Source organism: Halyomorpha halys, unplaced genomic scaffold (assembly GCF_000696795.3).
Source record: "Halyomorpha halys isolate HHAL.00 unplaced genomic scaffold, Hhal_1.1 Scaffold421.1, whole genome shotgun sequence".
Lineage (NCBI taxonomy): Eukaryota > Metazoa > Arthropoda > Insecta > Hemiptera > Pentatomidae > Halyomorpha > Halyomorpha halys.
In genome coordinates, this window is record NW_027109834.1 from 370,786 (window position 1) to 391,616 (window position 20,831).

General features: G+C 31.6%; 1 long non-coding RNA gene across 1 annotated transcript in view; it reads right to left on the bottom strand.

Moving 5' to 3' along the window:
- Positions 1 to 18,457, bottom strand: part of LOC136795905 (uncharacterized) — a 67,297-nt gene extending 48,840 nt beyond the window's left edge. Inside the window, exon 1 of the long non-coding RNA XR_010843620.1 lies at positions 18,381 to 18,457. This is a non-coding gene — a long non-coding RNA (uncharacterized lncRNA). The remainder of the gene's footprint in view (positions 1 to 18,380) is intronic.
- Positions 18,458 to 20,831: the final 2,374 nt, after the last annotated feature.

Consider the following 20,831-nt stretch of genomic DNA (forward strand, 5'->3'; position numbering starts at 1 on the left):
ACTATATTAGCGATTAAATAGAATCTTATCTTTTTTTTCAATTATAAATAAGGTGATCATCATAATTACGGGTTGCTTTATTAGAGAAACTTTCAACTTTAGGTTCATTCGCAAAATCAAAACTCTATTAATTGTTACTCAGAATTAATTATATTTTATAATATAAACAAATATTTACAAACAAAAGATATATACAGATACAAATGGTTAAATTCCCTAATAGGTTTGTTAGACATAAAAAAAATATTTATGTGAGATGATTTTTTTATATACACAGATCAAGTTCGACAAAGTATCATCATGCTCATGAAACTTACGAAAATGCTCTCACCGGCTGCCCATGCTTTACTGTTCATTTTACAAAAATGAAGAGACAGAATCCTTGGAGATACGTATTTTCCAAAAAACCTAGTCGTGTCATAATTCAAGCAATATATCCCCTGAAATGTTGAGATACGCATTACACCAACGAAAAGTTATTAAACAGAAAATCCTCGAGAATTTTACTGTCATATTCTCGAGCATTTACTGTTTAATAACTTTAAACTAAGCTCCAAAGCTCGACTCCGTATGTCCAGATAGACCTTATTATAATGATAATAAATCTTACTCTATTTTCTTATATTACAGACGTAGGTTAAAAAAAAAAACTCATATGAGAAAAATATGAAACTTTTAATAACACGCAGTAAAACCTTTTAAACATATATTGCTCGTTCAAAAACAGCTATAAGTATAATACAGTTACAACATTCGCTAAGTTTTATACTGAACCTTGTAACCATGATTCTAACAACTCTATCCATAATTTAAGTTCTCGAATGCGCACATTTTATAATAGGAAGAAGGGCTTACACATGACCGCGTATCATCATTCAAATCGATATAATGAGACTGGGGTACTTATATACAGTGCTACCTAAAGCAAATTGCAACAGCTATATGTAAATTAGTTTAGTGTTGTGCACTTGTCGATAGAGATGATTTGAACAGCTTTGTTCGTCGTAGATTAGAATATGTAGGGCCCTGACTATCGCGTGATTGGACATCGGTAGCTGGAGCCCAAGTCGTGTTAGCAACTTCTCAGGGTATCCAGCTCCCGGATGATCTTGTAATCCGTTTCACGAATTAACCAGTGTCACGTTAGAAATTCAGAGGCATTTGTCAAACTGAATTATAAAGAAGAAAGATAGTTTACGTTCCGCATTAGATTACTGGACATTTCAACCCGGACTAAGGGGGTAAATAAACGTTATGAATAATGTCACTTCGTTTTATTTAATATGAGTATAACTAATAACTTATCTGCTAGAGGTAGGTTAATTAACGACCTATTTAATCGCCAAGCAGCGTGAGAAATTGAAAAGCCTGTCTGTCGTTAGATCGGTTATTACTCGTACACGGTAGTTTAGTTAATACAGATCACAGCAAATCTGATGGTAGTTACGTGAAGCAGTCACGGAACAGCGGAACCGATGAATCAAATAAATATTTCTAGTATATTAATTCCAACGTTATAAAGTTTACTGTCATATTCCCCAGCATTTATTGTTTAATAACTTATCGTCGGTGTAATACGTATCTAAAAATTTCAGGAGATATTTTGTTCGAGTTATGATACGACTAGGTTTTCTTGAACAGACCTTCATTTTTGCGAGTAAAATGTGGGCAGCCACTGAAGGCATCTTCTTAAATTTCATCTACGAGCATGATGATTCTTTGTCTAGCTTGAAGTGTGTGTATGTAAACATCTCACACAAATATTTTTTTATGTCTAACAAACCTATTAGGGAATTTAACCATTTGTATCTGTATATATCTTTTGTTTGTAAATATTTGTTTATATTATAAAATATATTTAATTCTGAGTAACAATTAATAGAATATTGATCTTGCGAATGAGCCTAAATTGAAAGCTTCCCTAATAAAGAAACCCGTAATTATGATGATCACCTTATTTATAATTGAGAAAAAAGGATAAGATTCTATTTAATCGGTGATATAGTTAAACATAATTTGCAGGGACATGGCAATTAGCCAATGCTTCTATTAGTGTAATCACCTGACTTAATTGAGATTCTTTGAAATAGCCTAAAATTAAATGGTATGTGTATTTATAAATTCAGATGTTTCAGTTTATTCGATGGACCCTCAATACGTCCAATTATTACTTTAATATAGAAGTATATTTTAAGACTACCTATAAATAAGACATTAAAGAAAAGTAGTTTGGCTAACAACTCTAAAATGGATCTGTACACAATTATCTCATTAAATAAAGGAATTTTAATGATAGTCTAGCCTTGACAGAATATAGCGCTTGAGATCACAAAGAAAATATATATTCATATATTCAACAATTGAATTTTTTATTAATTTAATGAGTTACTCTCTTAACTATCATGGAATATTCTGTAATGAGAAATGGAAGTCGAAGTACAATGCGTATGTAACTGAACTTTGAACTTTAACTAAGCTCGAAATGGTTCAATTAGCCTCATGTTTGTTTTAGTATTTAAATTAATAGTATATTGTTTATGTCTTATCTCCAATATATCTATAGAGTAAAAAAAAAATATACAACTGTAACTGTTCATTTATGTTTTAGGATTAATAAAAAAGAAAGAAGCTGAGAAAGGATCATTATATTGCCTATTGCTTCACAATACTTCTCCGGATAGCTAGTTAGCTTTGGCAAAGAAAAAGAGAGCTAATTTTTACAATTGATTTAATTAATATTGATATATTTAAAAATATATATATTTTAATTTTCCATTGGCGTGACAGACCGTGGAGGTCCAAGGCCTCGCGCGATGTATTTCTTAAATACATCGCGCGTTTCCTGACGTGGGTTTTTAAAAATATAAGATATTAAAAAAATATAAGTAACATAACTTATTTCTAAAAATTAAGATGCAAAACCATTTCCTTTTTATTAATTCTCCAATTTGCATTCAGTTGACAACTTATTCTTAAATTTAACATATTAAATCATAGATTATGAACATGCTATCGTGATACCTCCTTTGAACTTACAGAGTCTTCATAATGAACATGACGTTGAAAAAACATTCTCCGTAATATCCAGCCTTGTTGGAACCAAACTAGTTAGTAATCCTAATTCATAGCATATACATCAGATGATCTGGAACTTTGTGTTTGTCAAGATGTTTTGACTTAAATATCATAAAAAAAATACAGAAATATTCTGTGCATTCATGAATATATTTCTAAACTAGAGAAAAATATATTCCAATATATATTTAATAAAAAAAAAAACCTGATAAAATAAGTAAATCATACACTACCTTAAATTAGTATAGTTTAAATTATCTTAAATATATTGTAAACTTTAAAAAAAGGTAATATGATATGTATAAATCATAATTAGTCCTCCTTCACACACATATAACAGAAAACGGAACACTTCTCCCATTCCAAATTTCAAACCTTCCACTCTTTATTTCAATATAATATAGAAATTTGTGAATGGCATCAAAACGTATCAAATTTAAATCATTAGTTCAGATTTGAAAATATATTAATTATTCAAACAAGCGTTTTCTGTTTTAAAGCAAATACGTAATTCGCCACTATTTTCTTATAGGAACAACTTTATACAAGAAAGAGCCATAAAGCATCTGGAAATAAATTATTGACACTAGAGATGGATTTTGAGATAAGAAGCTGGGTCATATCCTGCTGGTAAAAGTTCCTAATGAAGAAACAAGAAGTAGAACTGGAGTTGAGCTAAATATCCAGGATGAAATAAGCAATCAAAGGTCATTGGACCTTAAATACCTAAGTACTTTTTGGGAAAGACTTCCAAAGATGTGGATAGGGGACGCCAGAGAAGTCATGACTGGAATGACAGAGATAATTGGAGATGAGAAGTACTACATGTATATAACTTAGTTGCAGGACCCAAGAATAAAAAAAAATATCATTACAATAAAATAAATAACTAACGTGTATAGTAAGACATTGCTCCGATATAGAAAACAAAATAAGACGTTAAAACCATGAATCAAAAACTCCATACCATAAGCTAAATATACCATCCTATATTTGGGTATAATCCTTCCTATTAGGAATAAATATTATCAACATTTAAATACTGTGAATAGTACATCAATAGAGCGAATAAACCATAACATAATCCTACAGGAACCAGGGGACGTTTCGAAACATCTTTGAAATAGGAGATTCGTCGTAACAGGTTAATAAGATATGTATTAATATATTTCAGGGATTATCGGCACTGCACGGCTAAAGCTAGTCCGAGTTGATTTATAAGGTCGGCCACATCTTTACAATAATAGCATTAGGAATGTTTACTACAGCCTATAATTATATGTTTATATTACACATTTAATTAATAATTATTACTCTCCAAAAGAATCTATGTATGAGAACATTTAAGTACATAGATATATGAAAATCAGAAAATACTGGTGCTTCGATTTGTCAAAAACATCCTTCTGAAAGCTGTTTCTGTTTAATGATTATTCTCATATATTCATTTTCCTCGCTAAATAAATGTATAAATAATTGTATTAATATTATTCATACTTTTTTTCCAAATATAAATATTTAAACTGTAGGAAATTAATAATATTTTAATTGTCTTCGTATACTTTCTACAGGGTTGTAAACATACCTGTTAGTATTAACTATCGCTTATGATATGAACCCTTATCGCTTTTTTTAAATCATTTATTTATTGATATTTACAAATGTATAACACATATACAACAAGTAAATTTGCTGTAGGTGAGATAGCGACATGATACAAACATGTGGAGAATCTACCCATTGATAAAACTCCAATAACATTTCTAGAGGAGAAGATCCCAAGGCCATCTTATTTTCAGACGCCTAGGAGGATTATTAGGTAATGAAGGAGAAGGCAGGTTAGAAACAAGTCTATTTGGATGGTTGGGAAGTTTTCCATGAAAGGAATGGTATCTGGTTTTGGGCAAATCGACAACATATGGGACATTGAGGTCATGATGGATGGCTTGATTTGTGACAAAGTAAGGAGCGTTAAGGATTTTGGACTGCAAGGATTGGATTCGGGAGGAATTTGATGGTTTAGTGGACCCCCAAAGCTCTACTCCGTATGTCCAGATAGGCCTTATAATAATCATGTAGATGAGTCTTTTGTAATGGATTGGCAATTTAGACCGTATGTCTAGTAAACGTTGTAATAGTCGAAATCGACGAGCAATTTCCTGTCTATTCAGTATGAGGATTCCATGCCAATTGTTTGTTGAGAAGTAGTTCTAAGTTACTGATCTGTTCGACAAGAATAAGTTTGGTATTATTAAAGGATACTGTTGGGTAAGAGGTCGTTGGTTTACGACGAAGGGTAAATGTGATTTGGTGGGATTTATTGGAATTAATTTTAAGCCTTAAGTTTTGACACCATTCTTCAAGGGTGGTGAAGTGGGATTGGTGGGTTTGGGACACAATATAAGGATCATTGTTCACTGACAACAGACATGTATCATCGGCATACGTGGTGAGGATAGTGTTAGGATGGGTTGGGATGTCAGCTGTGAAAACTGTATAAAGGATAGGACCAAGGATACTACCCTGAGGTACACCAGCAGACTGACGGAATAGGGTGCCAGACTCGCTCAAAAGCCTGTTTTACATCAAGAAAGACTCCCGAGCAGTACATTCCGCGCTCCAATGAAGACGAGACTACATCAACCACACGATGGCATTGCTGGATAGTGGAGTGGGATGTTCGGAATCTGGTGTATCAATCAGGTATTCAAACTGGTGATCTGGGATTATGTGGTTGGAATCAAGAATGGGATACAGACGTTTCAATATGAGTTTCGCAAGGATTTTGCCCATGATATGTAACAGAGAGATAGGACGGTAGGAGGATGGGTATTCTGGCGGCTTTTGAGGTTTCGGACCTTATAAATCAAAATTAGAATTAGAAAAAATACATATTTTATCAGAATAGGTTACATATACATTTTCTAGTTTAACGTCTTTATGTTCTACTATTTAATGCAGGCAAGTTTCCCTATCGATCCCTAATATATTCTAGCCAAAGTAGAAAGACGAGAACTATTCCGTAGGTCCTTCACGAAATAAAATTCAACCCGCACAGGCCGGATTCAAACCAGAGTGTCAGTACAGGCACGTGAAAGCTACGTTTGTTCATTATTCCTTATGATCATTTACTTGTAAACTGAAAAATGATTAAAATGAAAATAAAACATTGAATACGTAGAACAAAGTTCAAGATGGATTCATGATAATAAATGTGTCTAGCTTTACCTTCTGATTCCGGGCGAATCAAAAATTTCATTTTTTATATTATTTTAGAGACAAATAAATGGAATATTTAAAAAAAAAATCTGACATTATTGGAATAAAAATTTATTTGACAATTTCAAAACAAATATTGGATTTATAAAAAATATATTGAACTACATATACCATACCCGTAAACTGGGAGAATAGTTTAGGACCGATTAATGGCAGTGCATGTGCCTAGACATACGTTACCATATCGCTGTTTTGTTCTGAGAGTGGCTCATCTAAAAAAGCTTTTTTGTTAATTTTGTGTTGGTCGTATTCCATAGACTTTACAGAATACTGTGTCTTTGTAAGAACCCTACTAGCTTCGGTGCAGTCTGCAGGAGGAGTCCAGTTGAGAAAGTAAGCATAAATCAAATTTAAAACATGTATTTTTGTTAGGAGTGGTGATATTAATGTTGGGAGGTGGAGTCTAATCAAACATGCGATACTTGTAACCGATAAAATTTAAAAAAAGTAATCCAAATTTTATTTTTAATATTAGTCTAAATGCAAATAGACGCAGCAATTACAAAAATGTTAAATAAATGCAGAAACAAATCTAGCACTAGTAGGCTTTTTTTATGGCGAAATGTCCCTGCGCTCTAATGGATTAAAGTCGATGTGAACTTTCTATGGTGTGAAGGAAAGGTATAAGATGAGATGGAATCCGTCAGATCTTTTATTCGAGAAGGTAAAATATTCGCTGAAAATGGTGAAAAAGTTAATTTGACACGGGAAATTTAGTAACAGAAAACTGTAACTGCTATACAGTATATAACAAGCTAGAAAAAATATCGCAACGGTATTATTCAACTTTATTATTATATCTTTTATATATCGAAAACGAGACTCTCGAATGAAAGATTGAAGTCCCAAAGGCTTAAAGCCCACTCAGAATAACCATAAAGATCAATCACCGATCATGGGCAGCCACGTGATGTACTTAAGGTCCGAAGCAGTGTGTCACATACGTGTAGGCGGATCTAAGTACCTCAGTTGGGGACGGGCTATGATAATGTCTGTCACACTGAACTAATATACCAAGCCAGTGACTTGATTTGTGGCAGCCAATCACCGAGGGCCCTGCCCGTGTAGCCGTGGGATGTTAAGGCAAATAATAATGGTAAAGGGAAAATAATAGCTCTCCGTTGAATATTTAAATGAACCGATGTAAAGGTGACTATGTTATTTAAATTAGAAAATTAACAAGATTTAGCCTGTAAGTAAGGATTCATCCTCGGCTGTGGGCCTACAATGAATGTTTTATAGACATTATTATAGTTTGCGATGATAAAATAATGAACATTAACCATATAAACTAATGAAGTTTATAATTATAACCGGTTTTTGACAAAATAATGCACTTCATCTTGATTAAGTGAACAGTAATAACTGAAAATATGGTGATGAAATGCAGTCAATTAGTTTCATTGAATAAATATTAATCACATATTTTTGTTTATACGGTTAACGAATTAGTCAAATTAAATGAATTCTCAGCCCTCCTTCTACGCAGTTCATCGAATTTTATCTTATCAAAGAATCAAGGAATAATGCTATCTATATCAGATCTTGTCTGTTTCTTTTTTTTTCTTCTACTTAAATTTACAACATTTAAGCAATAATTATCTCGGTATGGAGTAAATGGGTAATTGTTTGTCAAAACAACAGACGTCAGAGCTTTCTGATATTCAAGAAAACGAAAAAATAATTATTGTAGTATAAGTTAGCAAGATAGTACAAGATAACAAAGGATGGGAATTAGTCAAACATTTTGATTTAATCTGTAGTACAACTTCAATTAAAAGCTTTAATCCTAGCACGAAAGAAATATATTTGTTTTTATTTCAATTATGTTCTAATTGTTCTAATTGTTCTAATTATGTTCTAATTTCAATTATTCTTTAAAAAAAAAAATTATTACATCAGGACCTCTATTCAAGATTAAATGAATGGGACATGAAAGAAAAAAATTCACAATGAACATGTTTAAGAAAACATGTAACTGTAATCATAGTATACTCATAAAATCTATTTTTTCGTTCGTCGTTCAGTCGCCCGAGATGGCCGCGCCCTAAGTTCAGATGGGCCTACCTACGTACATATGCCTTCCTCGATCAGAAACAGCGGGCGAATTTTCTCCACGAAAAGTAAATTGAAACTGGACTAACATCTTATAATGGCTTTGGATCATCTATACCTCAGTTCGTTTCTTTTTGATAATGTATATGAGATGGTAACTTACGCATATATCTATGTTAACTTCGCCTCAATTAACTCAGTGTTTATTTTGATTTCAGACTTCTGTAGACTTTTGTTTACTTAAGCTATATAAGAAGCCGTATAATACATAAACAGATTTATAAATTCTTATCTAAACTTACTTAGAACAGGAATAAATAGACATCCAACCAAACTGGTATAAAAAAACCCAGGTATGAATGCGCTGAAAACTAGATGATTGATAGACAGCACATTAATATTCTACAACACTTAGTGCTACTGGTTTATTTCTACAGCACTGTGAAAGATTAAGAAAAATAAAGCGATCTATCAAGCCGTAAAGGTGTTTATCAGTCGGCGTCAACGACTTGAGTAGAAATCTCGAAGCAACAAGTGTTCGAGGCAGCATTGGTGATTATATCCTACGAAAACGTTATAATTATGTATCGAGGGAGAGGGCAGGAGAGGTTAATGTAAATATGGCCGTAAATTATCTTTCAATTAACGAAAGTAGGGCGTAGGCAGTTATTATTGGGTGGGTGACGGACGTTTGGAGATAAAGGCGCTCAGGACTGTTACGAAAGAGTTGCCTTTCCTCTGCAGGATCGCACAACTGAAACTTTTGGAAACTTTGACACAGGTGGTGAGGCAGTGTGTCCAAGCCATTGCCTTTCTAACTAGGGCATTTATATTCATAAAGTAATTATTACAAATGTAATATACATATACTTTATATGCATTAATATACTGTACTCGTACATACGAATAGTAATAAAAGAAATATTTCGGAAAAAGATAGTTGGCCGTATGTTGTTAACAAAACATCATTCTTGACAGCCCTGAAGAAGCCCTATAAAGTAGGGCGAAATGTTGGTTTACAATAAATAGTTTTCTTTTACTATTTTAATACCTTTATTGACCGTCACCCGGACTATCGCCCTCCATTCTTTACATTTCTATAAAATTATTCTTTTTTTTTATTTTAAATAGTTTTTATTGAAATTCCTTTTTTTTTTTATTCTTATCTGAGTAAAATCAGATCTGTAGGTTTCCAGAGAAAGTCCTGACATGATGGAAATTAAGGAAATGTGAAAATAAAAATTCTTACTGTTTTGAAAAAAAAGAAGCTAATTCAATAGAATAATTAAATTCTATGTTCTATTTGGACAGAGGTACGAGTAGCAGCCTTCATGAAAAAAAAAAAAATTACAATCATACCAAAACAAGGTCTCAAGAGTCGCAATAGATGGCTCATGCGTAAGACATCAATTATTTATATTTCTTCTTTTTCTCAACTTCTGGTTAAAAAGTAATCATTTACATTTTTAATTCTATAAACATTATTTGTTTTTTTTAGTTTTACTTTCTCTTTTATTACCTAAATATATAACTATTATTATTTCTACCGTTTTCCTATTTTAATAATATATCTTTATTATATGTAATTTTTATTTTTGCAATAGACTATCTCCCTCTCAATTATTAGTTGCTGAAAGTAAATCAAACTATTAATCAACAACTAGTAGGGTCCAGCAGGCCAAACTGGCACTAAAGAAATATAAATAGGAACGGAAAGGAAAACGATTAGATCACAAAGTTTAATGGTTCAGTTTATACTAAAAAATGGCAGTAGCATAAATACAAGTATACAAACAATAAAGTACAAGCACAAATAAATTTTGTTTTATGATGGGGTAGACTATTAGTGATATTACATGAGTTTAAAAGTAAAAAATTATCTGGAAGAATTGTATAAGCCAGTGAAATCGTACCAAATAGAAACTACAAGATTAATAGTATTAGATTGTACTTCATTATGAAAGAGGACCCTGTAGGTACCTCGAAGGGTGAGATGCATAAAAATCTCTTTAGGAAAAAAAAATGAATAAAAACTAAAGGAAAGTTGGAACACTATCGTGTTATTTGTAAGGGTTAAGGAGGGGAAAGAAGACAGTAAATAGGAGGCGACAAGGGAAGAGGAAGGATGCAGAGAACGGGAAAGCGCAGGGTACCAGAGAACAGTAACTTGTCCCCTAATAAGCCAATAAAGTGAGCTGAATAATCAGAACCCTGGGTAGTATACTTCACGTATCAGATCTTCAGCTATTGTATTGAAATAGAGTTCAATCACTCAGCCATTATTGTCTTGGAGCTAATCCCTGTTACCGTCTTTTGGCATTCAAATCCCATCTCGGCCGTCATCTGTGCCAGATACTTTATTACAGTCTCCCTTCGAGGAATGTCGGAGAGCCTTTCAGCTCCAATCCCAAGTCTTTGTGTATTCTTGTAATAAAGATAAAATGGTCTTCCCCCTTTTTAGAATTCCTTCCACTTTTAGCGAAATTCGTCGCGCCGTCCTATATCTTACGCCGTAGAGACGGAGAGACGGGGGTAGCCTTGTTGGAAGTTATGAGTCCTTTTAGAGCGAGGTGTGAACGGGCCTTTTCAAAGAATGTAGAAACGCTTACATCGTTTAAGCTCCTTTTAAAACAAACCCGTATCGAACATAGTCGTTTATAAATGTCTTCAGATACAGCCTTGTTCAACAACCAAAATTGGTTTGATAACGGTGGAACTTTAAATTGTTTCAGAATAACAATATTGTTTCTTCTTATATGTCTCAACCACAATTTAAGAGGATAGAAAAGCCTGAATACACCCATTTTTTCTACATCTACATTCCATTCTCTTTCCTTCAACTAGACTTATGAATGAGTATTATTTTGAATAGGAGAAATATTATTGTCCAAATTATATTTTTTTTTAAAATGATTAACTGAAAGCATTATTGATTTCATTAGTCGAATTGATGACGTAACATAAGCACTACTAGATTTTTATTTTCTGAATGAAATTAGGAAGAAAAATAAATAGAATATTTTTTAACTTAATAAATAGAATAAAAAATAAAATCCACACCTTCTAGTGTTAATTAGAAAGTGTAAATTAAGTTCGGTATAATATGTTAATTAAAACTCACCACAAAGAGTGAATGTAAGTAAAAAATCTTCATTTATTTTTACTCGTGAATGAAAATCAGATTATTAATAAAAATTGCCAAGACTTTTTCAATTCTTTAATGAATACAAAGGTTTACTATCTCCGCTAATGAAAGCAAAAAAAAAAAAACTTCCTTCCATGCAAATAATATTTCAAATTTTCAACAAATATTTTAACTCTTCATTTAGTAACTCTTCGGATATGAGATGTCGTTGTGAAATTCATGGACTGACATCATCTCTAGTATTGATATACATGAAAATATTAGCCATGCAATTTATAAAAAATCAATTAAAGGTATAAAAAAAAATCCTTTATTTATTCAGTAATAGTAATTGACGAGTCGACTTGTTGGAAATTTTTGAACTAAAAATTGACTTGGTGTATTGTATGTACTATATATGTATATATATATAAGAAACACCCCACTGGACATTTCTATAATGCGTTATTTAAGAGAAAAAAATAAATTTGGACGTTTTCGATCATAACTCGCTCCCTGTTCATCCAATTGTCTTCATTTTTGCGGCATTCCATCATTCAGCATTAAATTTTCTACAAGAAACACCCCATTGGACACTACTAGAATGCGTTAATCAAATATATATATATATATATCTTTTAGACTCCTAAAATAAGATTCGTTATCTGTTAGCGCATTGATGCGATTTTATATTTATATTCATGATGAATCTTTGTTTAAGTTGGCTGGTTAGTCATTCACAATAATTTGAGAGACGTGATAAATTGTTTTGGCATCATCAGTGAGACTTTTTCTTTTAAAACTGAAAAATTATTGATTTTTGGAGTTGAATGGCAAATTGGAAGGAATAGTCCTTTTTGCTGGAAAGAATATTTTATTTATTTTTTCTCTACATGTTCAATATATGTATTCATAAATATTACTTTGTTTAATTTTTTTAAACCTTAAATTTTAATAGTTTCTCGAATAACAAATTTAGTTTTCCAGTCTAAAGTTGAAATTAAATTAATTACGATCTTTCATAATAACTTTTGTAAAATAGTTAAAATATGCCCTTTCACTTAGTTTTTTTTTAATGTAAAATTTGACATATTGATGAATAAATCTCAATATCAGTTTCGAGAACCAATATTGACGTATTAAATAACAGGCGGTGATACCCGTCTTAGCCTGGAGCCAATAGTTAAATTAATTTTCAAATAAATCCATATGGCAGCTCATCTAAATTATTTTGCATATAGCAATAAAATATCTTATGGTTGGAGAAAATTGTTTAATTCGAGACATATTCATAGCAAATTACCAGCTTCCACAGTTCCATTTAAAATCCAACCAACATTTAGCGTCATACTTATCGTCAAGGGTGATCGATATCGCATTAAAAAAGGAATATTCAGCGAGAGAATAAATTTATTCACTTTATTACATATTTGTTCAATTATATTTTATTCCTGATATATAATTATTGAAATCTCCTGCCAGGTCATATACATGGAAATTGGATGAAGAGATTCATTCTGTTAATCAATAGTCGGGATCTGTGCATTGAGAGTTGTTTACGACATGCTTGCAAAATAAAAATAAAAATCATAACCCCAATGAAATCGATCATATCGTTTTGCTTTAGCTCTCTTCCAAACTGTTGAAGAAAATATTAATTCTACACGAAGCTCCCCTCCCAGTAAGTAAATATTAACTATAAAATTCTCTAGAAACGATAACTCACCATTGAAGTGCCGCTGGGACGCATAAAAACAGTAAAAAATTAGAGGAACCCCGATGATTAGGCTTCCGTTAGCTTTTGAGTTAGGCGTTTAAACTAAATTAATATCCGAAACAGTAGGCTATTAATTATTACTAATTGCTGGCTCTTAAATTTTATCGAATTGGATACACCATTTCTGCCACATTCCATAGCAGGCTTGAATTACGATCACTTAAGAGTAATTACAGAGAATTTATGACCACATCAACTTACTCCAGCTTAGGCATTTTAGTACGGTCGTTCGGAAACATAATAGTTAGCGTTGCTAATTATGAGCAACACACTAAAATTTTAGGAACCTGTTAATTATTATTTGTATAAATATCAACCAAATTTTTAAAGTAAATACCCAAGAATATCCTACTATATACACTACTTTATAATAAACATTCATGCACGTATAAGTAACGAAAACTCAATAAATAAATAATTATCTACTGAGTACCATTATATTGTAATACCATGGTGACAAATCATGTCTTCATTTCGAAATGAAAGTCAACCTTTCAGGGCGGATTCGAACCGGCACCGCAGCAGTTCTCAGGCTGCAAAGACCGGCTTCTCACCTCCTTGAGCTACAGACCGCTGCAACCCAAGAAGGGTCAGAGGTTCAGTACTTTAATCAGTTATGCAAGAAGGTGATTTGTTGATGATTACGCTTAACCACCAGATTTTTACCCGATTAAAGCCCGAATGCACAGCGTTAACTCATAACTGCAGCAACAGAATAATTAATATTTCAATCAAATCTAAAATCCATATTGTTAGTTTTATATTTAACACGCATAAGATATGATAATGTAATTCTTTGTACTTTTTAATGGTTTTTCTCACCCTTATGAACTTCATTCAGGAAAGTAATGACATTTACAGTTTAACGCCATATCCTATCCAGAACATTTCCTTAGAGCCACAATAAGATGTAAGTCAAATAATAAGACAATCTACTATTTAAGTTATGTTTTTAAAGTGTTTTTTTTTATTTATTTAGTGGTCCCAAAAATGGTCAGAAAAGTTTATTAAGATATTAACAATAGATAAAAAAAAACTATAGAAAACAAAATCGTGACTTTTAATATTGAAAATTGACTACGTGTTTGTTTCATTTATTTTAGTACTGTGGCCCTGCATGTAATAGCAACTAGATGAGTGTTAAGAAATCACTTTTCATATTCTCGAGTCTTAAAAAAAGAATTTTTTCCTTAAAAGGACAAAAAATTAAATCTCAATACATTTTGTCGTTGGTTTTATACCGTATCGACTGACAAAATGTGAAACTAAATGACATCAAATACTTTTCCAAAAGAAAACTAATATTGGAAAGTGGATCCAAGAAAAATGTTATAAACATAAACTATGTAGCATACTAGTGGTAGTACATTTAATAAATATTTCGATGTATAGAAATAAATAAAAAATGTAAAACTCAACTTTTACCTCAAATTCGTAGCTGATAGAAAAATTTGCCTACTGACAAATAAATATGCAGGTCGACCCAGAGTATGTGCAGCGATGTGTGAAGTAGTAATGGAGAAAGTAGAGATCGGTTCCATCTCAAATACCATATCTCATGATGGGGCAAAACTCAAATATTGAATGATCCAATCACCTCAAAATATTTTTTGGTTCAAGAGTACGTATGATTGTCGTTCAAAATGTTTACAAGAAATTCTACATTATGCAAAATTATTGCCGCAAAAGCAGACGTTTGTATCATATTTCCATGCAGAAATTAATTTTGTGTTAGCATGAGTTCCAGGGCAATATTATCTTTCTCAGTGCACTTTTACCCTTTACTGCCGGTCACATATCCACACTAAATTTGAGGTTGTTTAACTTTTTATTATCGATTGCTCCTAGTACTCAGCATGGCCACCTCGGATCCCTTTAGGATATGTATAAATATGTTTATATGTACACCATTATTTACTTTATAATCATATTGTATATACTTATACAATATAAACGCAAACAATATTACAAATATTTATCATATGCTGATAGTTAACGACATATTCCTAGTAAGCATCCAGGCAACACATATGCCATCATTGTTGACACCGCTTTCAACGGACCCGGCAAAACAAGATAATCAAATAGCCAGTATGTGTATATATCAGTTTCTTTTGTATATATTTGTATTATGCTTATTTTATTATTGTTCCAGGAGGTAAGAAAGAAAAAAAAAGATAGTTAACGAATACATATTTTCTTCCGAAAATATTTATAACGTTAATTAACATTTAAATATGTTATCAGTTTAAATCCTTGTTAAAGAATATTTATTTACCTTCTTTGCTACTTGTTTCAGTAAAGTTCTAATTGTTGGTTGACACTTCAATATTAATTACTGTAATTCTTTATTTCAATAAATTGAAAATTCATCTAAGGTGATAATTGGTTGTATTTAAAGAGTCGAAGATTTGAAAACAAATAAATAATTTAGTAACATTTATGGTACATCATAGAAAGAAAACACTTGTGATTTTGTCCTGTAAACGACTATATATATTTCTCAGATTGTTCTTTAGAACTCATGAAATCTGCACCATCTAAATCCGGTTTAGGTTTATTTGCAGACTTAATTAATAGTTATATAATTTTAAGAGTTTAATCTTCAGTTAATCCACCCTTATTCGTGTCGTTTTAGGAGGGTAAAGATGCGATACGAGAGTGGAGTAAACAACATTCCTAATGATTGGCTTTAGATACATGTCTTTAAATAACTATTTATGTCTTTTTATTGATTTTCTCTTATTTACAAAATGAAAATTCACTATGATGTATGAACTTATCGAAATATTGAGAGTAAACATGTTGTCTTATCTAGAGATGAATCAGAGCAACTCTATAGCTCTTCGAAGGATTGTAAAATACTTTATTTTTGTCACGAATTTTTCAATCAAAACACCAATATTAATTGTTTTAATTAATTATGTATTATATTTTTCAATGATAAATAATAAAAAACTGTTTCAGGATTACTAAACCAAGCCTGAATAAAAAATGGGGGAAAAGGGAAAGTTCTAAATTAGCCAAAATAAATAGAGTTTAAATTATTTATAGCAGGTAATTTTTGTCGGCCTCCTAAAACAAATACCCGTCCTACCAGATTCTATCCAATAACATTATTCTTTTATCAGGCCGAGATAAGCACTAAAAGCTCAAATTATTCGGCGGGTTCAAAGTCGACCCTAAGATGGAATTAGGTTTCTTATCGCCTTATAAACAGGTTCAATTTATCTATTAAGCAGTGTCCTTCGAGCCTCTGGATACCAAATTTGGAACAGTTATATCCGAATATGATAAACTATATCATTGTGAAATGGGTTGTGACATGCTAATAATGTCTGAATAATAAAATAAATTATACACCTGGTCGTAAAAGTAGAATGGGAGTTTTTTTGGCCTTGCAAAATACATTAGTGCACCATTGGAAGACAACAATACGCATTAGCATTAATTAGAACAGGAATTATATATATATATATATATATATATATAAATCAGTGATTATTCAATAATCATCGTTTTCAATACCAAAAATGGTAACCAACCACTTAGGATACTCTAGTTTATTTAGATTGGCTAAATACCTCTTAAAATAAATTTAAACTTGAACGGTCTACAACTATAATGAGATAGTTCCATTCTAGTATATTTTAGTAATTAAAAACAAAACCGTGATTAAATAAAATATCTTTATATTATTAAATCACACTGGGCCATTTAAAACTCCCTCTTCTCTTCTCTTCGTGTGGTAGAGGATCTTAAAAATTTGGAACTACCTTATTTTACCAACACTCAAAATAACAAATTAAATTTACATAAGGAACAAAAATTTTTAAAAAAATTCAACACAGGTTCTAATATACCTTTATTTATTTATTTTATTTTGTTTATGATCCTCTTCCTTGTCATTTTTGGGGATCTAACCATGGTGAGGGATCAAGCATTCATTACTTGGGACCACCACATCAATTAAAAAAGTCAACACCTCCGGCAGCACCGCCTAAGTTCCCAGGTGGCAAAGACCTGCGCCACAACCACATGAGCTGCGGACGGACCTAGGTTATAACATACCTAATCTACATTAAAAAATAAATATGCACCATCCAGTAACTTAATTACAACAGTAATCATCCTGTGTCCTATTATATTAATTTCTCGTAAACTTTCTGTAATTGTAATGGAATTTAAGAGACTCCTTTACTTAACAAAAAGTTTCCTGATGTCCATTAATTCTTACATTTATTCAATTAACCATCCGGTAATTTTTTTTTTCCTTGAGAAAACAACATTTTATGAATTTATTTTGGAAAAACTAATATTCTTAGGAAAATAATCATCATAAACTGCTTCATGGTGTATGTACTGAGCTTCAAATGAGCCCTAATAGAACTTTTTATGTGTCAATAATTTGCTACTGCTGAAAAACTTTATTTCTATCTAAAATATTTTTTTCATTAACAACGAGAAAACAAAATTACGTGAATTTATTTTAGCAAATATCATGGAAACAGCAACTCTTACAGAAATGTTCATTTTAAAAAACTTTATGGGGTCAATTAACTAGCTTAAAATTAGGCCGTAATAGTCCATGAGGTTTTGGTAGTATTAATATCTGATACAACATTTATTATAAATAAAATCATTTACTTCTATCATACTACTTAATTTATAAGTATGTATATTGTCCACAAGGTTTTCATAATGAACTTTAATCGATGTATTAATATTATTTAGAAAACTAAACCATATAATATTGAATTTGAGGTGGTCCGGTGTCTTGCCTCGGGTCCGGCAATCACTGACAGGGAAAACGAGGTATAACACTTTTTCCTAAATGTTCAACGGAACAAAGTTTTTTAAACTCTAACCTTATTTTTCTCCTATTTAGGCCTTGAAATATTTTCCGCCATCCAAAAATCAAAAACCCATTTTACATTAAAAAAAACGAGTTTTCACCATGAAGTGCACATTTATTAGAACTTACATTGAACTATTATAAATCATCTAGTTCTTTTAAAATTCATCATGAAAACCACCCCGTTGGTAATTAGGATTAATTTATCTACTTACCAGATTCAGTCCCTCCCACAAAACCAAAACCAATTTTAATATTAAATGAGGTTTGAGATAAACAACTTAAGGTTATTCAACGCTACTGGTTAAATCCATATACAGAAAATAATCAGATAAGAGATCTAGGTTACTTAAAAGGATTTAAGTATAAACGTGTATACTTCTCAGTATAACGCTTCTCCTAGTATTTATTAGTAATGATCAGGATCCAATTAAATGAAGTTGGGAAATATAACTGATTAAAATATTTGCATTCCTCACGGCTAGTCCTTAAGTATTCACAATTCAGCGACAATATTACCAGCCTGGTTGCACAGAGAACGTCACCTCAGCGTTGCTAATTTAATCCACAAACCTTGTAGACGCTCTTATCATTCGGCCTACTTCGACTTGGACCGCAGTAGTGTGGCATAAACTAGTCCCAACTGATACTGTAATTAATGACTTCTCCCAGGCAGCATTAGTGCCTTGGCTAACGGAATCAGACCACTTTTTTTTTTTAAATATCCATCCAGTCTCGATTCCCACGTGAAAATGTTTTGCTTTAGCTTAAATCGATTAATTATCAATCAGGCAAGACATGAACTGACACGTAACTAATGATGGAAATTAAATGCAGTTTAATTTTAGTTAGAATTGATATCCCACCAGTCAATTTTGGTCAGACAAACAAATATCGGTCTGTCAAACCGAAAAATGATAAGCATGGAAAGTGCATTGTAAACAAGTTTTTTCGTTCTTTTTTTTTTTTTAATTTTTTTATATTCAAGAAAATGAGTGCCATTACCAAACCAAATCCTCGAACGGCTTAAAAGCAAAAATGATTTGGATTCCTGATAAAATGCGATGAACGTAATTAAATTTATCTGCAAGAAAATCTTTGTAAACGACCGAAGCCAAAATGAAAAATCATTTGTCATCCAAAGTCATCAGTTGTATGTCCTACAACTGTAGCTAGTCATTAATGATATATTAAATTAGTATTTTTATATTACTTAATTTTTATTCCTGATTCAACTCTTAGAATAAATTATTCTAATTTGTTTTGGTTTTTATGAATCTTGAATTTGATATAAGTCCTTACTACAAATAAAATCTCATTGAATCGAAAGAGTAAAATGAAATTCATATCTTTTCTGATAAAATATTAAGTTTCATATTTTAGTCTGATCAGTTATTATGTTATAGTATGTTACCTGAACTAAGAGGTTTTGGTAAAAGAAATTGGGAGAGAGGTATTTGTTGGCTGGAAATAGCATGAAAATAAAAACTTATAGCAAAAGAAAGTAGACGAAAAGAAATTTAACGAACAAGTAGGTATTTGAAGGATCAATTATAAGTAAGTATTTTTTTTTTAAATTTTCAATAAATACTTTTTATTTATTGATAGATATTACAATCTGCCACACAGTTGTGGGCAATAAGTAATAGTGATGAATGATCTCATACATACTAAAAAAAACAAAAAAAACTCTTAAAATATATACAAACAGAAGAATAAACAAAATGAACATAATCAAACTATCTGTATGAAAAATAAATAAATAAAATAATATAGTCTCTAGTCACATTTACACTCTAATATACAATATTTACACAATCGATCTGAGGATCCCTGAGCCCACTCTATCACCACGTATGAGGGGTAGAGCAGAGCTCAAAAGATCCCAGCGCATCCCTCTCGCCACATTACTGGTAGTGAGCGGGAGGCTGAGCAAGTTCGCTTACACTTGCGTAAACAAATTTTCTGATCGTGTCCAAATTTTGAGGATTGTTGGAGAGTAATGGTGTAATGGACTAGTATATATTTAATCCAATTCCATCCTTTACTTTCTTCTACGTAAGCGTGAATATATTTATCTGGATGTTCATTTACTTCGAAAATTGCTGAGTCGATTTTCTTTTTATGTAATATTTTGAGACAATGGAATTCGCTCGGGGCATCCGTGATACACGCTTGACAACCCAGGATGTCGCGGCACCCACTTTGGGAGCAACTGGCAAATGACACACCTTTTCCCAGTTTCTATACTGACTTTATTACATCTTCACGTATTCATCATTCAGGGTATTTTTACCATTTCTTAGCATCCCCAGTAGTAATTTCCACTTAATTAGGATAATCACATTGCCACAAAACAATTTTTAATTAGTCCACAATTATTTTTAACGGTTCACATGGCATTGGGTAAATTGTAATATTAATCTAAAAATAATGCTACATTGAATATTTGTAACGAATAGGTTCAATACATGATTACCTTAGAGATATGAGATATGGTCACAGCAGAAATGAATGTCAATTTCAGGTCAAAAATGTATTAAAGAAATAAACGTTGAGGCTGTGTCGATATGACAATTAATTCCGAACTGTCACGCATTCACGCAATGTTTTTCCTGATTAACTGAAAAGGAATTCTCATAAGCTGAAGACGGAAATGACGGTTC